Source organism: Lynx canadensis, chromosome C2 (genome assembly GCF_007474595.2).
Source record: "Lynx canadensis isolate LIC74 chromosome C2, mLynCan4.pri.v2, whole genome shotgun sequence".
In the NCBI taxonomy this organism is placed as follows: domain Eukaryota; kingdom Metazoa; phylum Chordata; class Mammalia; order Carnivora; family Felidae; genus Lynx; species Lynx canadensis.
Genome location: NC_044311.2, coordinates 61,935,693 through 61,962,043, shown reverse-complemented (window position 1 = coordinate 61,962,043; position 26,351 = coordinate 61,935,693). Strand labels below are relative to the sequence as shown.

Sequence of the window (26,351 nt, the reverse complement as noted above, 5' to 3'; positions counted from 1 at the left end):
TTTGCCTTCCATTCAAAATACATCTGCAAGTCAAATTTAGCTCTAAGGCTGCCAGTTTGTAACATCTGCTCTAAGTAAATCTTGATATCATTCACTGGTTTCCCATTCTGTATTTCCCCCTAAATGTAGGGTATTTATTGATTTCTGCTCATGGTCTCCATAGCTTTTGTCTTTACGTCTTCCTCTTAGTCCTTTTATCCAACCTGTCTCTATGTTGATGGTTCTCACATCTACACTCCTAGTTCTGATCCTTCCTTTGAGTTCTTAGGATCTGATTTTCCAACAAATGATTATTCATGCATGTCCTGCTCAGCACATCTCAACCTGTACATACCAAATCATTGTCAAACTCGGTCATCTTTCATTTTCCACATCTGTTTACTGAAACTTGTGATATACAATACATATTTTAAATTTTTTATTACTTTATATTATTTTATATATATTGAAAGCTAGCATCACATAGTGGTTAAGATCAGTCATTGGAGTCAAACCACTTAGGTTCTAATCCTACCTCCCTCATTACTATGTGGCCTTGGACAAATTATTTTACCTATCTGTACCTCACTTTCTCCATCTGGACATGGGGGTAATAAAAGTACCTACCCCATAGGGTTATAGTGATAATTAAAAAAAAATACTGACTAGATAACAAGATACAACATGGATTTTTTTTTTTTTTTTTATTGTCCCAGATTTGCAGAATCTGGGCAATTTACTCAGGTTTCACTAATGGAGTGTTAATGTAGTTTTATGATTCTTAGCTTTTCAGTTACATTGAGGGTATAAAATATGTGCTGTGGGTTACTTTTTAAAGATGGGTAGTTTTTTTCTTTAAAGGAAGAGGTTTTGTTAGCCTATTCACTGAGTTTAACTATGTGCTAAATGCCCTTCCAAAGATGTAATGTGTATTAGCCTATTCAATACTCTGAAGAATCTTATAAGTTTCCTATTAGTCCCATTCTGCAGATGAGGATACTAAGGTAACCAAGTACTTACCTAATGTAACAGAGAGCCTAAGTGGAGAAGCATAGACAGTCAGGCAGTCTGGCCCTGGCTTGCCGTAATTCATTACTGCACCGGACAGCATCTTTGGAGTTGTCAAGGGACTGTTGCCTTCCTTGTCCCCTCTCCATGGGGATGCTTTCCCTTCACCTGAAGCCCAGTGTAGAGGTTTCAGAGAAAACACTTTGAGAGCTTGATATGTGCCTTCTGGAAAGTGGGAGATTCTTGAGCTGGTATCAGACCCACATTTGAAGATAAGAGACTAGAGAGTGACATGGCCACCAATGGCAAATTGTAGGAGCACCTTTACCATGGGGCAGCTGCTGGTGCCATAGAGGGCATCTTGAAGAATAATACTCCAAGAAGAAGGTAGAGAACAAGAGCAAGGTAAGGAGGGAGTGAAGGGCCCCACCCCTTCTCTCCTGCCCACTTCTGAGCTTGAGTTAGGCCTGGGCTAGCAAGGGAACAAGTTTAAATTGGATTAGGAATTGAAGTTTTGATAAGAGAACTATACTTTTAATTGGGTTATGGGACCTCATCCAAGAGCAAGGAAAAATGAAACAACAGAGAGGCTGAGCAGAGCAGGGCTGCAATGATGTTCTGCACCTCATGGCTAAGATCAAGTTCATTTACTCCTCTAAAACCTTTAGAACTCTCCTCATTACTTCCACAAGAGGGACTGAATCCTCTAATATGTCATCTGGTGCTTTTCAACATCTAACCCAATTCTATTCCTTTTACCTTTATCTCCCGTCACATCCAAACCTAAATCTAGTCATGCTCCAATGATACACGTGGCACGCAAGCCCATCATTCCACACCATTAGGTGGCTGTTCTGCACGTCACTCTGCCTGGCATAAACTTTGCGCCAGATTTTTGCTCATCCTTTAAGATTTGGCCAATATCTTACCTCTGTAATGAAACCTCAAGGATTTCCCCAATGGAATTAATCACAGCTACTTCTCTCACATCTATTATCTCATCCTCTCTTAAAATAGAATTAAAATTAGTGCTTTTATACACCTTTCTCATCTACTACATTTTAAATGAATTCCATGAGGAAAGACATCTTAGCTTTTTTTTTTGTATCCTATAAAACACTCAGCAAATGGGGTATGTACACAGAATGCACAATACACAATAACACAATTACAGCTTAATGAGTATTATAACCTGAGATCTTTCTCACTTTCAGAGCACTTGTAAAATTCTCAGGAAAGTCTATGTTATATGGACTTTTGTAGGATTTTTGTTTGAAAAGGAAACAATGATGTCTGGACACATTGGTATCAAAAAAAAATTAGAAAAGAAATTGTTCCACATGTCAGTTGGTCCTTATATTTATATATTAAGCAACTACAGTACTAGAATGAATACATGTCAAATAAATCAAAACGATATTTGATGGTAAGTAGATAAAAATTTCAAAACACAGTGAACCTTGAGCTCAGTTAACAATGCACAAAGAGTCCACGTATATATGAAAGCAGTATGTGTTGGAAGGTAGAACGTCTGGATGACTCCGTAGAAATAAGAATTTATTTTGTACTTTGCCAGATATTCAATTCAGGGCTTGGGAAGCAAGCAGCAAATGCAATCATAGATTACTGTAGGCAGCTAGCCAGCTATATTTACCAACACACAAAAAGAATTTTAAACAGATTGGACAGTCCTATAAAAGCAAAAAGAACTGAGGCCACTCAGCATCTGCAGAATGCAAAGGAAATTCCTCAGGTCATTATTTATGCTAGATGATGAACAGGACTTACTATAGGCAGCTTCTGATTTACAGCACTGGTCATGAGGCTCAGTCCAGTTGGACAGGCAGGTACGCTGGCTAGTATCAAGGTCCCGCTGAGAACCATCATTACTGATGTGGTGCAGCAGGAGGCTTAGGCTGTAGAAATAGGTCGGACAAGCTGCATACAAACAAATAAAAGCATTCTCCCTCCATCACTGAATTGAGCACAGGCTGGTATGGCATTTGACATTTCAACAATGCTTTTGGCTATGGCAGGCACTCTTTTTGCAACCTACAGATGTGGGGCCAAAAAGAGAACAACCCTAATCAAACTTCTTGACCTCTTAGAAATGTAGCTGGCTTGGAAATTAAATATTGGATACAATATTTAATATCAATAACTATTGTCTCATTTTATAGATATGTACTGTTGGTATGGACTTGACTGATACTCTAGTCCTCAATTACTAATTACATGACCTCAGACAGGTGACTCAATTTTTCTAGATTCAGCTTTCTCCTTCATAAAAAGGGTAAGCAATAGTACCAATCTCAGTTAGTTGTTCAGAGGATTAAATGAGTGAATCGATGAAAAACACAGCACAGTGAACACAGAGTAGGCACTCAGCATGAGCTCTGAGTAACATATTTGCACTATATTGCATATGCCTGTATTTACCACATAGTGTTGTTATTTACTTCACATTGACTTACATATTATTACACACATATAATTATATACTATTGTTTAGTTGAACCTCTTCTTTCTATATTCAGACACTAAGAGCCAGAGCCATTTATTTACTTTCTTAAAGTGGCTTGGCTATATTTAAAAGATCACATACGTCTTTTTTTTTTTTAGAAAACTTTTTTTTTTTACTGTTTATTTTTGAGATAGAGAGTGCACGTGCTAGCAAATCTTTGATGAGTATTACTTATATATCAAGAGTTAGGGAATACAAAAATTGAATGAATGATAGTTTTAATAATGGGCAAGAGAAAAATTCTAATACAATATGATGGGTGATACTCTGGAAGGGATTTAGTATTTTTGTTTGTTTTTATTTACACATACCAGAAAATGAAAAAAATCGCTGAAAAATTACAACAGGCAATAAAAGTGGAGGGAGAGAAAAATTCATTAGTGGGAAGAGCAATGATAAATGACACTGCATTTTAAAAGGACATGATACTTAGGGTACATGGGTGGCTCAGTCGGTTAAGTGTCCAACGTTAGCTCCGGTCATGATCTCACGGCTCCTGGGTTCAAGCCCATGTTGCTGAACTGACAGCTCAGAGCCTGGAGTCTGCTTTGGATTCTGTGTCTCCCTTTCTCTCTCCCCCTGCTCTCTCTGTCTCTCTCGAAAATGAATAAATGTTAAAAAAATTTTTTTTAATGTTTAAAAGCACATGATGGTTGGGGGAATGAGTAAAGTATGGAGAATGTGTGTGATAATTGTCAATATGCTAGGAGCTAGGGACAGGTTGATGATGGTCATTTAATGCCCGAAGCTCTTTAAGGGATTTCCGTTTCAACACAGAAGGCATCAGCAGGTCATTGAGGGTTATAATGTAATAACAAGATTAACTTTAAAGATCTGAGATACTGTAGAAGATGATAAGAATAGGGGAAAAAACAGCTCTTGGGGGCCCTTCAATGGATATGTACTAAAAAATGACAGCCAATTTGAATATTAACTCTTTGAAAACAGAGGAAGCTAAATCTCCTGAAGACCAGATATGCCACTCCTCAACTTAATGCCTTTATATCACCGCACCTCAACTCTCTTCCACTCCCACAGACAATGGGGAGATGAACGCATTGGTAATGACATACGCATCAGTCCTCAGCCACGTCCCTATCTTAAAACTGAATTTGCACAATAGCTTTTTGAAAGGCCTGTCACTGCTTCAGTGTAGACTCTTTGTTGCACTTCTCTGTGGGAGCTGACATTTTGCTGATACTTCATCAGGCTGGACTGCCTGCTGAGAACAAGATTGGTAAGGGATATGCATCTCACTGCTGGAAAGGATGGGGGGATGCATTATTTAAATACAATTTATTTTACAGCAACTTAAAAATCAGATTTAAGATCGCTTTCAGAGACGTTAGAAGCATATTATTGCATCTCACCTCTTCATGTCTGGGGATGGTTAATACTTTTATTTGTTGGAATAGTTTTTTTTTTTTGTTTTTTTTTTTTTGGTTTTTTTTGTTTTGTTTTTGGTTTTTTTTTTGTTTTTTTTTTTGTTTTTTTTTTTTTTTTGGCTTAGATAACTGTCTTCTTGTTCACAATAGTGCGTCATAAAGGAAACACCAGGCCTGATTTATGGTAGGTGTGTTACTGGAAGTTGGAAAATAGCTTAGAGGTTCTGTATGGGAACAAAATAGTTCCTCTAGATCTGAGTTAGTACTCCAACTACATAAATTCTAGAGAAAAAAAAATAAGGAGGCTGTGTCCGCATAAAACAATGCAACAGTTTTTTTTTTTTTTTTAAATCTTCAATCAGCAAAAGCAAATAATTTTTGCTCTAAAAATAAATTAGACTTGGGTAACTAGTAAATTTTTTGTTGGTTGGAACTATTTGTTGGTTAATTTAATTTGGTCAAAAAGGCCAAACTAGTGATCTGTTTAGAAACGGCAAAGTAAAATGGACATCTGAGAAGTAATCATTTCTTAGTATCAAGAAAGTAAGTAAAGGTTAAGAAATTACTCAGTGTGTTCAGAATAAAACTATTTGTCAGCTAGTGGTATGCTGGAGTTGTTACTACCAGCTTGGGGAGACCAACTGTTAAATTTTCTGGAATTTTGCAAGCCAGTTGACATCCCATTGGTTGCTTGACCAATCACCATGGTGAGAGACTTAACACTGTAGAGACTAGCCAGTACTATCAGCCAAGATCTTTACATTTCAGAGGACCAGTTGTAAAACATTTACCAGATTACCTCTCCAGAAGGTTCCCACCTGTATTCAATATGGTTTTCATGATGTTTAATGATGTTTAATTATCATCATTTCATGATGATTAATCATGACATGATGTTTGATGATATGATGTTTAAAGCATAAGTTCTATTTGGAGTTAGTATCCTCTTTCTAGTGTCTTCTCCCCCATTCTCTCTAATTCTCTCTCCTTTAGTAGTGAAGGAGCCAATTGTGTAACATGGCAGAATTCAGAGAAGTTGTAACAAAACAACTGAGGGATAGAAAACGGGATTTCTGAAGACAGGGAAACGAAGGGTTATAAAGAAACATTACTTTCTTCTTTTCTTTTTCTTAAAAGAGAGTTTTAGTGGTGCTGTCAAGCTATGCTCAATATGCATGTCATGTGAAATAGGAGAAAACAGTCTTAAATCAAAAGAGCAGCAAGGGGCGCCTGGTTAGCTCAGGCGGTTAAGCAGCCGACTTCAGCTCAGGTCATGATCTCACGGTTCATGAGTTCAAGCCCCGCGTCGGGCTCTGCACCGACAGTGCAGTGCCTACTTGGATTCTCTCTCTCTCCTCTCTCTCTGCCCCCCCCCCACTTGTTCTCTCTCTTTCTCTCTCTCAGAAATAAACATGAAAAAAAAAAAGCCAACAAGTTTAATTAAACTGAAGGAAAAACATCTCCACTGTTATGGATACAGTGAAGGCCACCACCAGACAACACTTAAAGAACAGGCAACCATCTTACTTAGGTACTTAGTCAATGATTGGTCTGAAGATGATATGTTTTCCCTGTGATAGTAAAGGGGGAAACAGGTGAAGTAGTAAATATGGGTAAGACAAAATGTAGAAAGGAGGAAAATAGTCACTCACAGTCTCACCGTCTAGAGATGGCCACTGGTAACAACTGTTTTCCTTTCTACCGTATTTGTCCATAGACATATATAAGTATATGTCCTTATAAATTTGGGTCACTCTCTGTGCACATCATTTAATGTCACTTTAACGTCAACTCTCTCAACATTACACATCCTTCTAAAATATGAATCTTAATGGCCTCAGAATAGGCCACTCATGCATTATGGAATTTGTTCAATCATTCTCCTTTTGGTGGGTATTTAGGTTGTTTCCATTATGTACTTTTAGTATTATAAATAATGCTGGGATAAAGAAGAAACTGGGACTCCTTCTCAGATTATTTGGTAAAAGGCCTGATACATAAGGCTAACCTTCACAGATTATCAAGGTTGTGACAGGATCTATCAAACCATAGCTGTCACTGCTCCCCCCCCCCCCCCACCCCAAACACTGTTTAGGATGTACAAAAAAAAAAAAACCCACACAATTTACTCTAATGCAGAGAGTTTTCTAACACAGTGAAATAAACCCTTTTAAAAAAAAGAATTATTTCCCCCCAAGTATTTGTATTTATAACTACCAAAAATTGGAATTTATACAAAGCCAATATCTTTAGAAATAGCTTTTGGTCTCTCCCGCCTTGAAAACATATTACCTTGTATAGCTTATAAGTATTTTTACAGTTCATTATGCAAAGTAACTAGGTTTTAAAATTCTGTAAGCACCATAACAGGATATTTAGAAAAATGTTGTATGCATTTTTTCAAACACAAGCCCCTTTTTTAAATGCCACACACATTTCTTTGTGGAGTAAGCATGAAGCATTTTTAATGAGTCCTATCTTTTGGTTCTACTCATTTTCCAAAATATCTTATTATGATGATTATATAATTTGTGTTTGTGTCTGCCTGTGTAAAATCAGATAATACCATATAACACTAAAATTGAACTGGACTAGGAGTTGGTGAATATTTTTGCCTATTCAATTCAATACATTATCTCATTTATCAGGTTGCCAATAGAATTACAATGCTATTACTAATCACCAAAAATTTCTCTGAACTATCATGATCTATTCTCAGGGAGCTTGATATCCTAGAATGGAAGAGTTGTAATATAGCTATTAAAATTAATATTTTCAAGAATGAACTGTTTATCTTTCTCTTCACTTGTTTTCAAATAGGCTATTTATATCACCTGACAATTGGAACAGTGTAAACTCTATCACTAACCGCTTAATAATTATTCCATTAAAGTTGAGTTAGACAAGAGAAAATGTCACTTCACTGTGGAAATAGCTAGTAACTGCCTTCTGAATATGGAAATTCTTACCTTTAAGCTTTTTTTTTTTTTTTTAAGCAAAAAAGTAAGTTAGGGATGGCCAGCTGCTGTTCCAGCAAAGTTTTATACTGCTTGAAACGCTTGTCAACGTTGCCAGAACGACAGTCCTAAAATAAAAACTATACGCTTACAGCCAGAAAAATCGTCAGGCAAAGACCTCAGCCTAACACTTTTGCTTGAGAGTTATCCTTAGGGGCAGTTATCGCATGTCCCCTGAATGATCCGATGAGTAGCTAAATGCTGAATTCTATCCTCATGTTACATTTTATGTTAACGTTTACGTTTCTGGTTTTATTTGCTTGTTGGTTTACAGAAAGTCCTCAGCACTGAAAATTAATTCAGATCGTTGTTCACACCTTATAAAATCACAGATAATCACAAGCAACAGACTCTTGCTACCTTATCAGATGCATTTGAAGTAATAATGTAAAAAATATCGGTGCTATCATCCAGCCCGCAGCTTCCCTCAAGTTCTCAAACTCTGTTTCAGTGTAGTGGAGTGGAGATGGTAACACAGGCAGGGTGACAGAGGTTATGTAAGAACCACACACAGGAAGGAAGATAACAGGACAGTCGTTCTACTAGCTCTTTGAAGTGGGTTCGGCGAAACTAAGCGCTTTTTATGAGTCTATAATCGGATGAGGATGATAGATCCAGGCTAGTGGATTCTCAAAACGCTTTGCAGTCTAACTTTAAATAGTGTACTATGGCAGGTTGGTTCCAAGGATGGCCGCAACCACATCTCCCACCTTGCAGGTCTTTTGCAGTGAGATTTTGCTACTTCACTCATCAGAAGGTAGAATTCTTCTCCTCTTCCTGGATCTGGCTGGCCTCATCACTCGCATAACCCATAGAATTTGGCAGAAGTAATAACGTGTGGATTCTGAAGCTGGGCTTTTTTGACATGTTATGGCTTCTCTTTAACACTTTTAGGATGCTGCTACTTGGATTGTTTTCTCGAGATTGCTGTGCTTTAGAGAAAGTCTAAGCTAACTTTATGAAAATGCCATATATAGGAAAGATGGGGTTCCCGGGTTGAGAAGCCCAGTCAGGCCTAGTTCCCAGCCAGTCTACTAGCTGAAAGGGGGAGAATCATCTTATCAACCCACAGGATCAAAAGAAAGAATAAATCATTGTTTTAAGCCACAAAGTACTGGGATGGTTCGTTACACCACAATAGATACTTGAAATACACCCTAACATAATATCTCATAGAGCAGTTAGGAAAAAAGAGCATTTATAAAGCTAAGAACTTTCCTGACTTTGTTGGTTATCCTGTCTAGGTCACTGACTCACATGTGGTACACGCTTTTCCTGTGTAACCAGGACAGTCACAGTTTTCAGGGGTTTTTTGTTGTTGTTGCACTGACTTCCATTCTCACAGGGTCCACAGGAGAACTGGCACTCTGGTCCCCAGAGGCCAGCAGAGTAGGCTTGTAGAATAAAAATAAAGAAAAAGGAAGGAGTAAAGTCTTATAAGGAATCTCAACATGCTCCCCGATTTCTTCTGTTGCCTAAGTGAGTTAGAAAAGTGTTCATGCGTGTGTATGCGTCTGTATGTGTTGTGTGTGTGAATGTATCTATGTATCACTGAGCTGCAAAGAAAGGAACATTCGAGTAGCCTCCAAGGATTTATAGCACTTCCAAAGACATTCCCTGAAGAAATCAACATGATGCCAAAACTTGTCACTTTGGAAACACAGATACAGAGGTGCCTTTTTTTGCTGAAAATGTGGTTTTTCAGACAGTAACAATGGAAGCAATTTTGATATATATCTTTGGGGGCAGTTGCACAGAACAAAACCTGAAAATGAGATGTAATTTGTAAAGGAAGCTTTAGGAGTTGCTGTGCTTGGGAAACTGTCCCCAAATGGTTGCCTGAATCCTGTCCCAGTCTTTGCTTCTTTTGTAAGCCAGAAAAATCACCCCAGAGCTTTATAATTTGTGTATTTTATAAAAGTGTGCAACGCATAAAGTGGGCAAAGAGGAACATGTTGCTGCTTTGTTGAGCGCCCTTTGAACCGGAAAAGGATGGCTGATGCCACAGGGCCCGGTGAAGGCTCAGTGAGAGGGTCCAGCGTTTGTCCTACCATGGACTACTGGAATTAGAAGCCTCGTGGGAAGCATTCTTTTAACACAGGGAAAACCTGGGAACTTTCCTAAACATGACAATTGTGGAAAGTGGCATCCATCCAAGTTGGGCTGTGAAGTATCTTCTCATCCTGGGAAGAATCTCTGAATAACAGAATTGTGACATTTTCTGGGATGTGCATACCATTCCTGGCTATTATGTATCGATCATTACTCAGTGCCAAGCACTTTACATAAATTAGCTCACATTTCCATAAATATCTACATGTGATGTAAGCAATTTTATCTCCTTTTTACATAAGAAACTGAAACTCCAGGAGGTAAAGTGACTTACTTTGAGTCACACAGCTAATAAGTAGCAAAATAGGATCTGAACCCAGATCTTCTGGCTTTTTGAGACTGAAATTCAGCCACCATGCCTAACCTGTGCTACAATATGAGCACCTCTCAAGTCAACTGACTTGCTTTTAGACACCCATCAGAGCTCAAAGTTCAAAATCCGTCCAGCATGGAACTATGGTAACAAACATCTGTCCTTCTTTGGGCTGTCGAGGCCTCCTTTGATGGACTCAGTGGGTTCTCTGGACCAGAGTGCTCCACATTTAGAGATCTGCCTGCAGTTGGGATCCAAAGTACCACAGGCTACAAACTAATCAAAATAAGGCAAAGACACTGTCATGTTCCCCTCCACCCGCCCTCTTTTTCGCTATTTCACAGATTCACATAGAAACCAGCTCTGCCACTCTTAGAAGTCATTGCTGATGGGCTAAATAAAGCCTGGTGCTGATTGTAGAGAGCACTGTTCATTAGTGCCATTGAAACGATCTGCAGTCTTTAATTAACTATTCATCGGCAATCTAGATACAGGTCTAGAGTTAAGATTTTTAAAGCTATGTCTGGCTCTAGGAGCACTTGGGCTACTTCACTTTTTTAAAAAAGAAAAAGAAACACAACAGGCCTGATTTTCATCATGCACAACTCTTCGAGAGCTCTTCTTGCCTTGATTTCAACTGCCAATCATGGCGATCCCATTCACCCGCTCCAGTCTGATTCATAATTTCATTTTGTGGTTAGACAAAAATATCAGAATTGGACAAAGTTATCTGATTGAAAAATAATATGTTTTCCAGAGATTATGGTGACCTCTCTATTTTGCTAATTTACATATACTTTCAACTCATTTTCCTTCACAGTGGGAATCTCAGAAGCATTTTCCAATAAAGTATATTCAGCAGCTGCTTTAAGGAAATGTTATCAGAATAAATTAAATCTACCCAGATGTCTGTATATGGTATTGTCTCCTCATGCGTTGACTTCCAGGGCATGACTTCTTTAGCGAGTTATTGAATAGGGGGGTGATTCTAGGTCTAAAAATCAGTTAAAGCAGGAGGAGGTTTAGAGATTGGCATGGGGCCTACTCTTAGATGATGTTAAACACATTTGTGTTATGTCAGGCTTGTGTTTCCCTAAGTTCTTTTCTCCTTAGCCTAGAAAGTCACAATGCAGCTACAGAAACAGTCCTTTCTCCACAAAATCTAGATGGACACTGCTGCTCACATACTCCAGCTTCATAGCCATAGGACAACCTGGAAGCCCTCATTCCCGTTCAGTCAGCTCCAGGAAATCCCTGCAGACCATCTTAAGTTGACAATGCAAGGAGAAATGTGTAATACTTGAAGGCAAAAGACAACCTTCAATTTCAAGGCTTACCTCTGTAAGGGAATCCAACAGTATGATGGCTTCCTTTCAACTTAGTCACTCCTCCTGATCTTTTTTTTAAGTCTATTTATTAATTTTGAGAGAGAGAGTGTGTGTGTGTGAGTGGGGGGAGGGGCAGAGAGAGAGGGAGAGAAAGAGAATCCCAAGCAAGCTCAGTGTTGTCAGCGCACAGCCCAACGTGGGGCTTGAACTCACAAACCGTGAGATCATGACCTAAGCAAAACCAAGAGTTGGAGGCTTAACCAGCTGAGGTACCCAGGCGCCCCACTATTCCTCCTGATTTTTAAAAAGATCGCTCTTTGGGGGCACCTGGATGGGCTCAGTTGGTAAGTCTTCCACTCTTGGTCTCAGCTCAGGTCACGATCTCACGGTTCCTGAATTCGAGCCTCACACTGGGCTCTCTGCTTAGCACAGAATCTGCTTTGAATCCTTCGTCCTCACCCCCTCTCTATGCCCCTTCTCCTCCTTCTCAAAAATAAATAAACATTTAAAAATTAAAAAAAAAAGATTGCCCTTTGGATCACTTCAAAAGCAAAAAGTTCACTTGACCATTTAGTTCTGATAATTGTATAATTATATTTGTTATATATTCAGTCTTTCTATGTATGAAAGAAAAAACTGCTGTAAGAATTTCCTCTGAAAAAACAGTAACAAGTGCTTAATTCAGAATACATCATAATAATATAAGAAAAATTTATAAAGAATAAAAACTGAACCATGAACATTTATGTATTCATTTAAGAAAATACTTATTGAGCAACTCCAAAATGTTAGGATTATTCTAGGAGTTTGGGAATACTTTGGTGAACAAAGCAAACAGATAGCCTTCCCCCTGTGGGGATTAACTTCTAGCAGGAAGGACAGGGAATAAATATTAGACATAATAATAATTGGAGTATGTTCTAATAATAAAAAGACTAGTATGTTATAAATACTATATATATATATGTATATATATATATATGTATATATATATATATATATATACTAGTATACAATAAAAAATAGTATGTTAGAAGATGATAATACTTTGGAAAAAATTTTAAAAGTTCAAGGAGTTTTACAAGTTGTTAATTTTAAGTAAGGCAGGACTGACAAGATTCAGTGAAAAAATGACATGAAACTTTGTGAAATAGTGAGAGAGCCAGGTAGATACCTGGGGAGAAGCTTTCCATGAGTCCACAAACCAGAGAAGCTATTACTAACATCTTGATCTCGGAATACGTTTTCCCAAATCGTACATGCGCATGCACATTCACACATCTACATATGTTACTTATAATTGGAATTATGTTGTATGTAAGCTTTTATATTTATGGATTTCTTAAAAATATTTATGTAATATTTAGACATTTGAAAAAAAGATGATACTGATACCCCTATTTAAATTTTCGAAAACTTCTCTATGGTCAGAATCTTTGACTTGTGTTTATTTGAGTGATCTATCTTCAGGTATAAAGGAAACAATTCTTTAACTCTGGAAGCTAGTACCCTTGGTTGATTACTTCAGCTCAAAGAAGCAATTGGTCAGCTTTAATCTTAAGATAAGATTCTCTGCAATGCGATCTTTCTTCTGCTCAGGCTAGCAAGGAGACAGCTAAGAGCAGAGGCTGAGAAGACAAAGTAAAATAACTTCATTGCCATGTGTCTCAGTTTCCTCACCTGCAAATAGGGGATTAATAAAGCTTACCCATCTCCTGAGAACACTGGCGGATTAACCAATTAATGATCATATGGCGCCGAAGAAAGGCGGAGCATCGTTATTAGAGAAGAAAGAAAATGTATCATCAGATTGTACCTTTCTGGCATCTGTTGCCTTGGTAACCAGATTTGCAGGTGCAACTGCCATTTTTGGCACTGCATTCCAGGGTGTTCTCCTCCACATACTGACATTCTGAAGAGCAGCCAGCTCCATAGACCCCCTTGGGACAGTCTGCAAGCAGATTGAGGCAAACCGGTCACCTGAAAACCATGCTTTGTTTCTTTTACATTGTCAGTGTACAGGCATGTAGTTCTGCGGGGCCCGATTATGGGGAAAACAAGGGGATCATCCTGACTGCCAAAAAAAGAAACAGAAAAACAAATGTCTTTCAAATCAGGCAATTCATTTGCTTTTTGGCAACTGGATGTGAACAGTGAAGCCTGAACTACTTAAAAGGCTTTGGTGCTTCTGGGAGAGAAATTGCTTCTCAGTGTGCTCCATTGGTGCCTATAGTTAATATTCTCCAAGGACTGTTAAGATCTGCCAGGCCCTATATTCATCGGGTCGCAGCAAGGGGATGATGGACAAGCACTGATGGAAAGGCTCGCCATTGTTTCCATTCCCTTTCAATATATGGTAATCGGAAGTAATTTTACATCACGTAGATTACACAAAACTTTCATCGTGACAGCCGCATTTTCTTGGCCACATTCTTTTGGCAAATGGTGTTTGCCTTGTCTTCATTATTTTCCCCATGCCGTTAAATTTTAGGGATGGTAGTCAGCACAGGAATTCTAATTTGAAGTCCCACCTTTGCATTTAGGAAAACATAGCCTTAGTTCTGTCTTTGAGGAGTTATTTACAGTAATTCAATTCCCTTTCCAAAACCTCTGACATGTTTTTTCCTCCTCCATTACAAATGTCCAAGGGACTAATCAAGATCCTTCAGGTAACCTCCAAGCTCCAGGTAACTGCATTGTATGCCTACAGAGGCTTTGTTCTCAAAAGCTGCGTGGAGAAAACAAAATAAGCCACTTGACTTTCTGCTAGATGGAAATTATTAGTATCTGCTAATATCTGCTATTATTAGAAGAGGTAATTTAAAGTAGTGGTTATAGTGCCACCATGCGGGGTAATCCTTGTCCTAGTTGCCAGGAACAGAGTTACCCCTAGAAGCAGAACAGATTTATTAACAGGACTCCTTTTCACTGTTAATATTGTCCCATTTGGATGATAAATTACGTGATCCCTCTCTCATCCTTCCTGTGGCTTAGACCAACTAAATTGCAGGCCTCTTTCTCAGAGCTTTTGTCCTCCTTGATAGGACTCTTGTGAATTCCAGAGCACTCACTTCCCTGGACTGACTACCATGCCTTACTCTTCCTGGTTCAGCATGGAGAACAGTGGTTCAGGGAACAGCTCAGGCATGATGGAATGCTTAAATATGACAACTGGACATATTAAGAAGCTATAACTGAAAATGTGCTTAGGGAAAAAGGAAAAGTGGAGTAACATCTTTGGCAATCCAATATCTACTCAGGGTGCATTATGCATTGAAATGTGTCCTTCATAATTCTTATGTTGAAGCCCTTACACTCAGTACTTCAGAATGTGTACTTACTTGGAAATTATGTTGTTGCCAATGCAATTAGTTAAGATGAGGTCATAATGGAGTGGGATGGGTCTCTAATCTGATATGACTGATGTCCTTACAGGTAGGTAAAATGCGTGCACAGAGACACTCACACAGGGAGAATGCCATGTGAAGACTGGAGTTAAAATGGTCACTAGCCAAGGAACTATGGGAAGCTTAGAGAGGTCTGGAACTGATCCTTCCCTAGCACTTTCAAAGAGATCATGGCCTGCCAACACCCTGATGCCAGACTTCTAGCTCCAGAACTGTGAGGCAATAAATTTCTGTCGTTTAGAGCACTTAGTTTGTGGTAATTGATCATGATAGATTTAGAAAACTAATAGACGGTTGCAAAATGAAGGTTCTGAGGGTCAGGTAAGTGGCATTAATAAATGAAGCCTTGAATCTAAGCAATAAGGATCCTGAAGAACTAGAATGTGTATGTTCTTCCTAAAGGTGGTCACATTCAAGATGGTAACCACCATCACTACCACCACCATCTGCTTTTTGACTTTTTGACCAGATGGATTATGATTGAAATGTTTTTGCCTAAACATGTGATATTACCTTATAAAATATTCAAGTTATTACTAAAAATGGGGTGTGTCCTGTTACCCTAGAGGAACAAAAATGGAAGTGATGCTATCTTTGTTTCTAGATGGGTCTCCTTCTCCTGGTATGTTCTAGGAGGTATGTCATGTTCTAGACCATACCATCCACACCTGCATTGTTCACATGTACCCATGCCTTTTCCCCTTTCCTTCTGTTTTGCTTGTCCAAGTCTAACCTTTCCTCATGACCCAGGTTCAGTTTTCTATGGTGCCTTCTCTGGCTCTCTTATTAGAATATTCACAATTTACTCTCTGTCTTCAATGGGCATACCTTTCATAAAGTAAATAAGATCCATGAACATTCAACTAAAAATATAATGTAAGACCCCAAAAGGTCTCTGTTATTAAAAAAAAAAAAAAAACAGGTCACAGTATTACTGAGGTCCACTAAGGAAGGATTTCCAGAGAAGGGCATGTGAAATGGGCAGAAAAAGAGGATAGAGATTGCTGTGGGCTCACAAGTGTTTGCACACCGTTTCAAGATGGGGTGGTGGGCAACCAGTGCTGACCCACTGGGAGAAACTCTAAAAGTTACTGATGGCTGGCTGAAGTATTTACCGGTGATTGTGTTTTCTTGCAGCTTTTGCAAAACATGGTTGATGGCCAAAATGCAAAATGAATAGCCTGTTTTAGAAATTTTATGGAATAATCATTGCTTTGTATTAGAAGACAGAAATAAAAGAAACTAGCACTGGGCCTTTGATATTCAATCCCCAGAAAGTGTCAAATGTCCATTTAATTTTTTAAAAAAACTTTTTGTTAATATTTATTTATTTTTGAGAGAGAGAGTGTGTGTGTGTGAGCAGGGGAGGGGCAGAGGGGCAGAGGGAGAGGGGGACACAGAATCTGAAGCAGACTCCAGGCTCCAAGCTGTCAGCACAGAGCCTGATGTGGGGCTAGAACTCACGGACTGTGAGAGCATGACCTGAGCTGAAGTCAGATGCTTCACCAACTGAGCCACCCAGATGTTCCTCAAATGTCCATTTAAATGAACTAGTTAAATCCTCTCAGGGTAAGCACTAACTAGAAAAAAAGTGTAAATAATTCACAAATATTTTTCTTTCATTCATCAAAATCTAGATTCTATAATGTCAGGAGGCTAAATAAAGACTAGAACATAAACCATCATATATATGATATGACTATATAAAATGTTGTTTTTTTACTCTCTTCCTCTAACATATTTTTGGTACTTTTTTGAGCCTTCTTGCTTCATGTAGAGTACAAATTATTGCCCATGACTTACTCAGATGAAAAAACCTTCCATAGGGCCCTGGCTCACACATAAGGCACCATACACCCTGTGGCAATGGTCATTGTTGGCACAGTTATATTTCTTTTTGTAGTTCTTCCCAAAGGATCATTTTTGGGCATCCTGGAGGGTTGGAAGGACAAACAAAGCGAACACTACCCACATGCAAAACTCGCAATGCTGCTGTTACATGAAATAAGGGGATTGTAGAAAGGAAGATGTTTGCACTATAATTGGACTGAAGCTAGAGAGATTTTTCATAAACTCCAAATATGATTCCAAATCCTCTGTCTAAAATTTGGGGTGCCTGCGTGGCTCCGTCAGTTAAGCATCCGACCCTTGATTTCATCTCACGGTTTTGTGAGTTTGAGCCCTGTGTCTGCGGGGCCAGTGGGGAGCCTGCTTGGGATTTGCTGTCTCCCTCGCTCTCTGTCCCTCCCCCACTCATGCTATCTCCGTCTCTGTCAAAATAAATAAATGAACTTTAAAAAAAATTTTTAATTAAAAAATAAAATAAAATTCTACAGTGACTTGCCATTGCTGTCAGATTAAGAACTCCAAACTTAATGAGACTTATGAGCCCAGGCACCAGCTGACTTCCTGTTGCATTAATGTCTCCATGGTTGTAGTTTGCTCCACCAGCTGACCTTTTTGGGCTCCTCTGGTGAACCTCATTCATTCCCACTTCAGAGTCTGGCAGCAGGAGATGCCGTCAGTGTGGAATGCTCTTCCTTCACTCTTTGTCCTGTTTCATGTCTGCTTGCTTTTCTGCCTTCAGCTTCAGTGTTACTTCTCCCTGGCCCACACAGTCTGCATTGTCCTCCTGGTCTGACCGCCAAGCACACGTAAATATTTAATTGGCAATACCTACCAATATTTGTAACTTATGTCTCTCTGAATACGACTGTAAGTTCCACATGGAGTGACCAGAGTCTTTTTTAGTTTTTATATATTTTTTATTACCATATCACAATGCCTGGCAGATTGCCCTGCTACCATTTCACGTATACCTTTTGAATAAGCGAATAAACATTGCTCAGGGGGTGCAAATAACTGGGACGCCAACAGGGGTCTTCCTACATTTCTCAGAGGGGGAAGTAAACTTGGTTTCCGTGGCTCCAGTTCTGTGATCTGTGAGCATCTAATAAACTCCCCAGGATTCCTGGCAGTCCCCGACGACTTATGTCTTCATTGACTCTCTGCATTCAGCTCTTGGGCTTGTACAAGTAGTTTCATTTTTGTCTTTTATCTGCTTATGCTAAAAATGTGGCCTCTTCACTGGTTTCCATGTAAAATCCACACACAGGTATTTTGTGAGTTCTTCATCCATCATTTCTCCTCTTTTTGTCCTCACACCCTCCTTTCCTTTTCTTCTCTGATTTTCATCTCTCCTCCTCCCTGGTTTGCCCAAAGAATTCCACTTCTTTTTCTTCTTTTTCTTATGCAGAGCAAATAAATTCCCCCTAGCTCCTAGGTCCAAACCAACACACACAAACTCAACTTTTTGCTCAGGAGAACAAGAAGGTTTTCTCTGTATCAAGATTTATTCTGCATAGATATACATGGCATCATTCAAAGCAACTGTACTCTTGTATATGTAGACACAGCTTTTTTTCTTCTTCAGAAAAGACCACCTTGAAAAATACAGATGTGATTTTCATTTAGTTCATTTCCTACTAGAAACCTCAAGAACTTAAGGAGTGGTGTCACGTGACCAGCACCAGTCATTCCTTCCATTTTCCCAGGCTTTCCCAGGAGCTCCTGGGGGGCACCAGCATTGCCTAGTCAGAGGATCACCACTGTCTCCATTCTGACAATCACAGATGCTGCCACATGCTTTCCCATGGGTCTTTGGGGAACCAAATATGAAGACAGTTGGAGAAGGTGAATAAGCAGTGTAATATACTCATGATAGAGTGGAGGAAAAACAAACAAACAAAAACAAACTTGTCTTTCTATTAGAATGGATACCAGGTAATTAAAATCTCTGGTTTACAGACCAAGAAAGAGTCACTGGCATGCTTCTAGGTTGGATGGCATAATCACTCCTGAGAGGGATTACTGATGCAGCTAGTTAGAGTGAGGGTCACTGAAGAACTGATAACAAGGTTCACATGCAAAATTTACCTTATTCCTTCAACTCTCACACTCACATTTTCCCAGCTACCTAGACATCTGTGTGCATAACTGTCACCAACCCTAATGAGAAATACATGGAAACTTCCAGTTTGAAAACTGGGAAGAAAATGTAGGGGAAAAAAAATGCCATGTATTTTTAGTAGGAATGAATGCAACTATGACTGTCTTGAAGGTGCCAAGGTATTTTGCATGGTCAAAGACTGATGAAGTCAAGCAAACAACTGTTTTCTTTGGCTTGTTTATTTTTTGGGAAGAGTTTAGTATTCCATTAAAAAATAAATTGGGGGGCGCCTGGGTGGCGCAGTCGGTTAAGCGTCCGACTTCAGCCAGGTCACGATCTCGCGGTCCGTGAGTTCGAGCCCCGCGTCAGACTCTGGGCTGATGGCTCAGAGCCTGGAGCCTGTTTCTGATTCTGTGTCTCCCTCTCTCTCTGCCCCTCCCCCGTTCAGCTCTGTCTCTCTCTGTCCCAAAAATAAATAAATGTTGAAAAAAAAATTAAAAAAAAAAAATAAATAAATTGGGAAAAATGCGACTAGAAGTTAAACTTGACTAAATACAGCTGTTGAGATGATTCCAGTAACCATTTTCATTGGCATTTTATCATAGCTGGCTAAATATTATAAAATTACATTTATATCACCTCCTCTATTTGCCCACCTACACAATTCCAGATGTCAATATGGAAACTTGGCTTCTTATTCATTTTTTCTCTCCTTTTCAGCTTGAAGATATTATGTAAAGGAGAAGGAAAGGGAAGAGAAGAACAAAAGGGATAGGAAATAAAGAAATGGCAACATTGGTTAAAACTGACACTGTAGTAAGTTTTTTTTTTTAATTCTTACAGCAACTATAGAGGAGTCATTTTTAAAAAATAAACCTGGAAAATGAAGCTAAGGAAGTTTATTTTATTTTATTTTTGAGAGAGACAGAGGGAGACAGAGAGTGAGCAAGAGAGGGGCAGAGGGAGAGTGAGAGAGAATCTTAAGCAGGCTCCACTCAGCATGGATCCAGATGTGGGGCTTGATCCCATAACCCTGGAATCATGACCTGAACTGAAACGAAGAGTCGGACAGTCAGCAGACTGAGCCACCCCCGCGTCCTGAAGCTAGTGAAGTTTAAATAGCTTGCGCAGTATATGGATTATAGAAATTCGTCAACACTGGCAAACCAACACCATAAACTTACATTCCCCCATGAAGTAGAATATGATATTACACAGTACAAGGATTTGCTAAACACTTCATAAGCACCAAACAGAGCAATTATCCTGGAAAAGAAAATTGTAAAACAAACGTCCCACACCATAGCTGGATGATTTGGAAGAAGTCATGAATCCTCTCTTCCATATATAGTCCACTCATTTGTCATATGGAAATCTTCCTACCCTCCCTTTTGAGTGGATGGAGTCTCACAATAGCAAATGAGTCAACTTGAAATCTCTTCAAAAGAAATGGAGTTCTAATATGTGCTATTAAAATTAATATCTGATGATCTTTAAATTGTTTCACTATAATTACTTGGAGGAATTTCTAAGACCTCAAAGTAAATATTTTCATTATAGACCAATAGATATTGGGCTAGAAAATCTACTCATTGGGAACACTAACCTTGCAGATCTCTGCAGAATGTTCTATTTTAATGTTCATTGCTACAGTTGAAGAGCTGGTAATTTAAAAATATGGGTAATGAATGATTAGTCCCTTCTATTTATTGAGGTTTATAGGGATGTTTTTAAAAAAAGAATTTAATGTTTATTTATTTTTGAGAGAGAGAGAGAGACAGAGTGCATATGGGAGAGGGGCAGAGAGAGAGGGAGACACAGAATCCAAAGCACGTTCCAGCCCTCTGCGGGGCTCAAAGCCTCAAGCCCTGAGATGGACACTCAACCAACTGAGCCACTTAGGTGCCCAACGTTTATAGGGAATTTTAGGAAAATGTTTTTACTCCTCCCTTTTGTTAAAGAATTAGTGAATTAGTGGGCACTTACTTTTTTTTTTTCTCGATTGTTCTGTTTTTGTAAAAAAGAAAAACAAAAGAAGAAACGCAAAGATTTTATGAGCTTCTGCTTCAGGAACAGACTCCCCTTTGCAGGACCATGCAAACACTTAAGAGATCCTCAGAGTTTTCCAAAGCTAAAGAAGAGATCATCTTCTCTTCATTTCATCAACAAGCTCACTTTTAACATTTCTCTATTAATTTTGTATCAGAGATGTTTTATTCTGAAGTATTTGCGATAGATTTTTAGTTTCATTTCTCATGCTGCATGTTAGAGATGAAGGGTTTGGAAGATGCGCGTTTACCAATGAAACTTATGTAAGGGAAGTATTTACTTCCTAATAGTCATACAACATTTATTTGATCCCAATTGTATATAGTTGAGTCTGTCAAGTTGCAGGTCAATATAGTGAGGTCTCTCAACACCAAGTCGTAGTCATTTGTCCATTCATGCACTGAGTGCCTTTACTTTGGAGAAACATGAATAGGACGTGATTGATGAGCTCTCAGTCTAGTAAGGGAGACAGAACAGAAGATGGCTACCTCTAATTCAGACAGAGAGAATGACTTGAAATCCATCAAAGACGTAAATAGTTGTGGCTAGACTGGAGCCATCAAATAAAGCTTCGTGCAATAAGCAGCAAGAGCCAAAGACGGCAGTTCAGCAAAAGGCACAAAGCTGATAAAAGCAGTAAGTAGCAAGTGGTTTAGTTTGCTGGAAATGATAAGCTGAGCAAAAAGCTGTGATTAGGATAAAAAGAAAAAAAGGATTTATGAGGGTCTGATTGTAGATGGCTGTCAGTACTAGATTAGAAGCGTGTGCCTATGTATCAGGAAATGGATGCCCTTAAAGTTTTTCTGAGCAGCAGAGAAACACGATCAGAGGCACACTTAAGGAAGATCCTCAACGCTGTAACTAGTAATTCTGGGTAAACTACTTCCTATGTTCTGACTCGAGTTTTGCATCTGTCTCACAACCAATATTAGTCATTTTTCTTCCCATATGCAAGGGGCTCAAAAGAAAATCTGCTTATATCATTTTCCAAGCTAATCACAAAAACTAAGAAAACCCATTCATTAAATATTTATAAGGTAAATTTAAAAAGAGGAAGAGGAAACAGTCAATATATTTTGATTTTAGTACTGGGCAGTTTTCTCTCCTGCAAGCATACCTCCATTTAAAATGTAAAAGAAAAGACTTGTTAGCGGTATCGTTTTTTCAAATCTTTGATATTTTCTCATGAGACACATAAAAAAAGTGTTATTGGCTATATTTACATCTTATGTAAAGAAAGAAAAGAAAAACAAATAAACAAAAAGAAGAAGCCATAAAGAAGTTCCATTAATTGCACTTTGTAACATGAATTCTTTCTTCCTTCACTGGGAATAGCTTGCCGGGGCCTAATGATTTATTTAAATGGAGGGATTTTTATAGGCCTAGAATATTAGGATCCTTTATTAACTTTTATGTTCTGGGGATAAACAAGAGACAGCACATCAAGTTTCCCAGGTAACACAAAATCTCCCCACCTAATCACATGTTCAGTGCAAAACCTCAGCATTTCTTTATGCACAGCGAATAAATTGGTTTGTCACCATACCAATCGTTTACTTTGTTAAAACGTTTTAGGGAGAACACATGTAAAAGAGAACTCATCACAGTAATTTACCAGCAGTAAAGGACAACTCATTACCCTTCTACCAGTACTCCGGGGTATGACTTACTGTCGTTGCAAAGCGTGTCTCCCCAGCCAGCTGGGCAAGAGCACTCACTCCTCCCTTCTGGGCATCTGCCTCCATTCAGACAGTCCTCACAGCTCACAGGGCAATTGTGTCTGAAGGTGGGATCTAGGCTGACAGAACTATGACCCCATCTCAGCTGGCCCGTACTGTCTACATCACTGAAAATGGAAATGAAACCCTTCATTTCTCAAAAAAAGAAAAAAGAAAAGAAAAGAAAGAAAGAAAGAAAGAAAGAAAGAAAGAAAGAAAAGAAAAAGAAAAAATGAAAAGAAAAGATCTTTGAGCATGTTTCCTGAACAGTCTCAGGAAAAGACAATAGCAATAAAACCTTTTAAAAGAGAACTTTAAATATAGACCCTAAAGACTATTGAGAATGTTTAAGAAAGCAAAAAAGTAAAAAGAAATTGCCATTGATTCCTGAACATGAAAATTATGTTTCTGGCACTTTGGTGTTATTTCTTCTAGGTTGTTTTAATACAAAATTGTTGTTTTTTCTTCCAGTAATATTTTTGAAATTTTTTACTGAGATTTAATATACATGCAGAGAAGTCCATAAAACTCAAGTTCATACTTGAGTTCATACTTTTTTCTCCACAATGTAAATAAATAACCCCTTGTAATTGGCACCCAGTTCAAGATATAGATAACTACCAGTACCACAAAAACTCGAAGGTAATTTGATGATTTCTTAATCATTAGCCTCACAAATTGAGCATTATTCTGACTCCTATCACCACAGATTATTTTTTCTTATTTTACAACTTCATATAAATGAATTTTACAAAAAGTATGTATTCTTTGGTGTCAAGCTTTTTTCCCTCAGAATGTTTGTGAAACACCCATATTGTGTGCACTCTAGTTTGTTTGTTTTGTTTTTTTTCATTTCTTTTTTTAGATTTTTTTAAGTTAATTTATTTATTTTTGAGAAAGACAGAGACAGTGTGAGCAGGGGAGGGGCAGAGAGAGAGAGAGGGAGAGAGAGAATCCCAAACAGTCTTTACGCTGTCAGTACAGAGCCTGATGTGGGGCTCAAAGTCCCGAAACCATGAGATCATGACCTGAGCTGAAACCAAGAATTAGATGCTTAACCCACTGAGCCACTCAGGTGCCCTGCTAGTTTATTTCTTAATGGCTGTGTAGGTTTTTATTGTGTAAATGTAACATGATGTGATTTTCCATTCTATTCCTCGGGGAAATTACCTTAATTTGAATAAGAATGGAGAGACTCGATTTCAGTTGTTTCAGGACTATTCCATTTCAAATTTTGCTCCTGTTTCTAGGTGGGGTCTTTCAGACTTTCTAGTTGAAAGTCTGTCAGGTTTAGTAAGGTCTCTATTCTATCTCTTCTGACTTTGAGAAGCCAAAGTATCAGGAGTTTATGTAAGAAATATCAAAGCATTTCCATTTTTATGCACACATTTATTGATATTATTATTATGACTGACCATACCATAAATGTGTCTCTGCCATTTCAACCAACTCTTTCTACAGCAATCTCCAAGCTTTGATAGTATTAAAATACCACGAATAGGATGAGAACAAAAAGAGCAGTTCTGTTTTACAAAGAAAAGAAAAAAAAGAGGCAGCAGACTGGCTGCAAACTGTTACTCTTGAAAGAGGGTATGCTAATTTATTTTGATCAGAAGTGATTTGATGCTTCAGTTCTGTTGCGTGGATGTATAAGAGAAACTGCTCACATTTTAAAAGATATTTTTCTTGGTCCACTTGAGCATAATGAACAATTGTTTTTTGGCATTTTAAAATGTAGAAAGAATCTAGATTTTAAGGCTATTTGAGGTAAATTTCAACTATGTAATAGTGACTTCTAGTGGAGCTGTAATAGTTATGAGAACCAGAAGGTCCCAGTACAACCCTTCTCCCCGTTATGCTAATATAAAGATAGTTTCCAGCTCCATTTCACTGTCTTGCACTTCAACATCCCCCCCACACCCTGTACTTCCACTCCTACACACACCTACATAACAACCGTTATTGTGCAAAAGGAAGAAAGACAAAAGATGTAGAATTTGACAGGAAGCAGTGAAGATGTAATTTGGGCCCCACATTTCTTGCTACCATCATGTTAAAAGACTCAAAGGCATTAAATATCGACAATGAAATGACAAAGAAGAGAATTTACGTGAAATACCGAAAAACAAAGAGGTGAGTATAATTAAATTCTTTCACTCACCAATTTTATGCAGGGCAGTCAGTTCTCGAATATGCGTTTCCTGTCCTCCTCATCTTCATCTGCGTAGGCGGTAGGCAGAGCGGTAGCAACGTCAGGAAGCAGTTGAGGTGGGCTCTTGAATAGAAGGCCTGGAAACCTTACAAGTTCCAATTCCTCTTCTTCCTCCGGCTTGTCAGCATCTAAAGCTAAGGCCACACAGAAAAATGCCTGGGTACAACATGCTGTTTAAAAGAAGGAAAAACTGAGCAATGGTTGATGAGAGAAATGACAGAGTTTGAATCAGACAGCCAGGGCAGGGGGTGACTGGAAGGTGCATCTCTTTGAGAAGGCCCTTTCAAAAAGTCTTTTGTAAATGCAGGTGAGAAGCAGCAAGCATGAAGTTGAAACCGCAGGGGACTGAACTGAAAGAAAAGGAAGAGCTCTGTCTGTGAAGAGGGAAAGGGGAGGGCAGGTTGAGTTAAGGGTCACGTGGTCTCCGTTTCTCTCCAAGAACAAGATGAGGGTGGAAATATTTAGAAGAGAAACAATAAAATTCTTCACAGTGACTTACAGATGCAAGTTTTCCCATCACTTCCAATTCTGGAGCCTTCCACACAGGTATAGTCGTATGTTCCCACAGAGTTCATACACAGCTGGTCACAGACTCTACTGACATTCAGACACTCATCCACACCTAGGAAAATTTAAAAATGTTGTTTTTAGGTGTTGAGAGATAAGATAGACATTATGAACTCATGGGCATCCCTGTGTTCCCCTTGTGACCTTTATTAGTCAGTAACAAGGTTTGTCCATATAGAAAGCATAGCTCCCAAACTCTTCTCAAGTATACCGTGCCAATTATTTTTCTTCCACTCATTTCCAAGTTTACTGTAGTTCATCTACACAGACAAGTTCTTCCTGAAACCTTGATCACAAGATTTTGATGAAGAATATACAACTTAAAAGACATTCAGTGGTCTCAGGCTGTGCACCACTTCTGCAGAACATTCATCATTCTCGAATTATTCAGTATCTATGGTGAAGAATTTATTCCACATGTAATTCTGTACAAGGCTTGTGGACAATTTTAGAGATGGAAGGCCTTGATCTCATGACTTACTAGTGGTATATGTCCACATATGAGCCCAGACTTTGGTCAATGTGTTTATGATACTAAAAGTTCATTTATAAAGCTGAGTTTCTAAGTTTTGCTTCAGATTTTGGATACCTTTCCCATTTGGATGTATGTACCCAAGTATGTACATTCACGCCATACAATCATCTCTTGGCTCACTCTACTTAAAAGCAGATGGTACGTGAAATTCAATTTTTTTTTTTTTGGCCTTGTTAATTGGATGGAATGTGGTAAATGGTAATATACTCTACTGTGTTTAGAATATAGATACAGTTTTATATTCTTTG

At 38.5% G+C, this 26,351-nt stretch overlaps 1 pseudogene; it reads right to left on the bottom strand.

Moving 5' to 3' along the window:
* Positions 1 to 4,526: 4,526 nt before the first annotated feature.
* Positions 4,527 to 26,351, bottom strand: part of LOC115522848 — a 161,525-nt pseudogene continuing 139,700 nt past the window's right edge.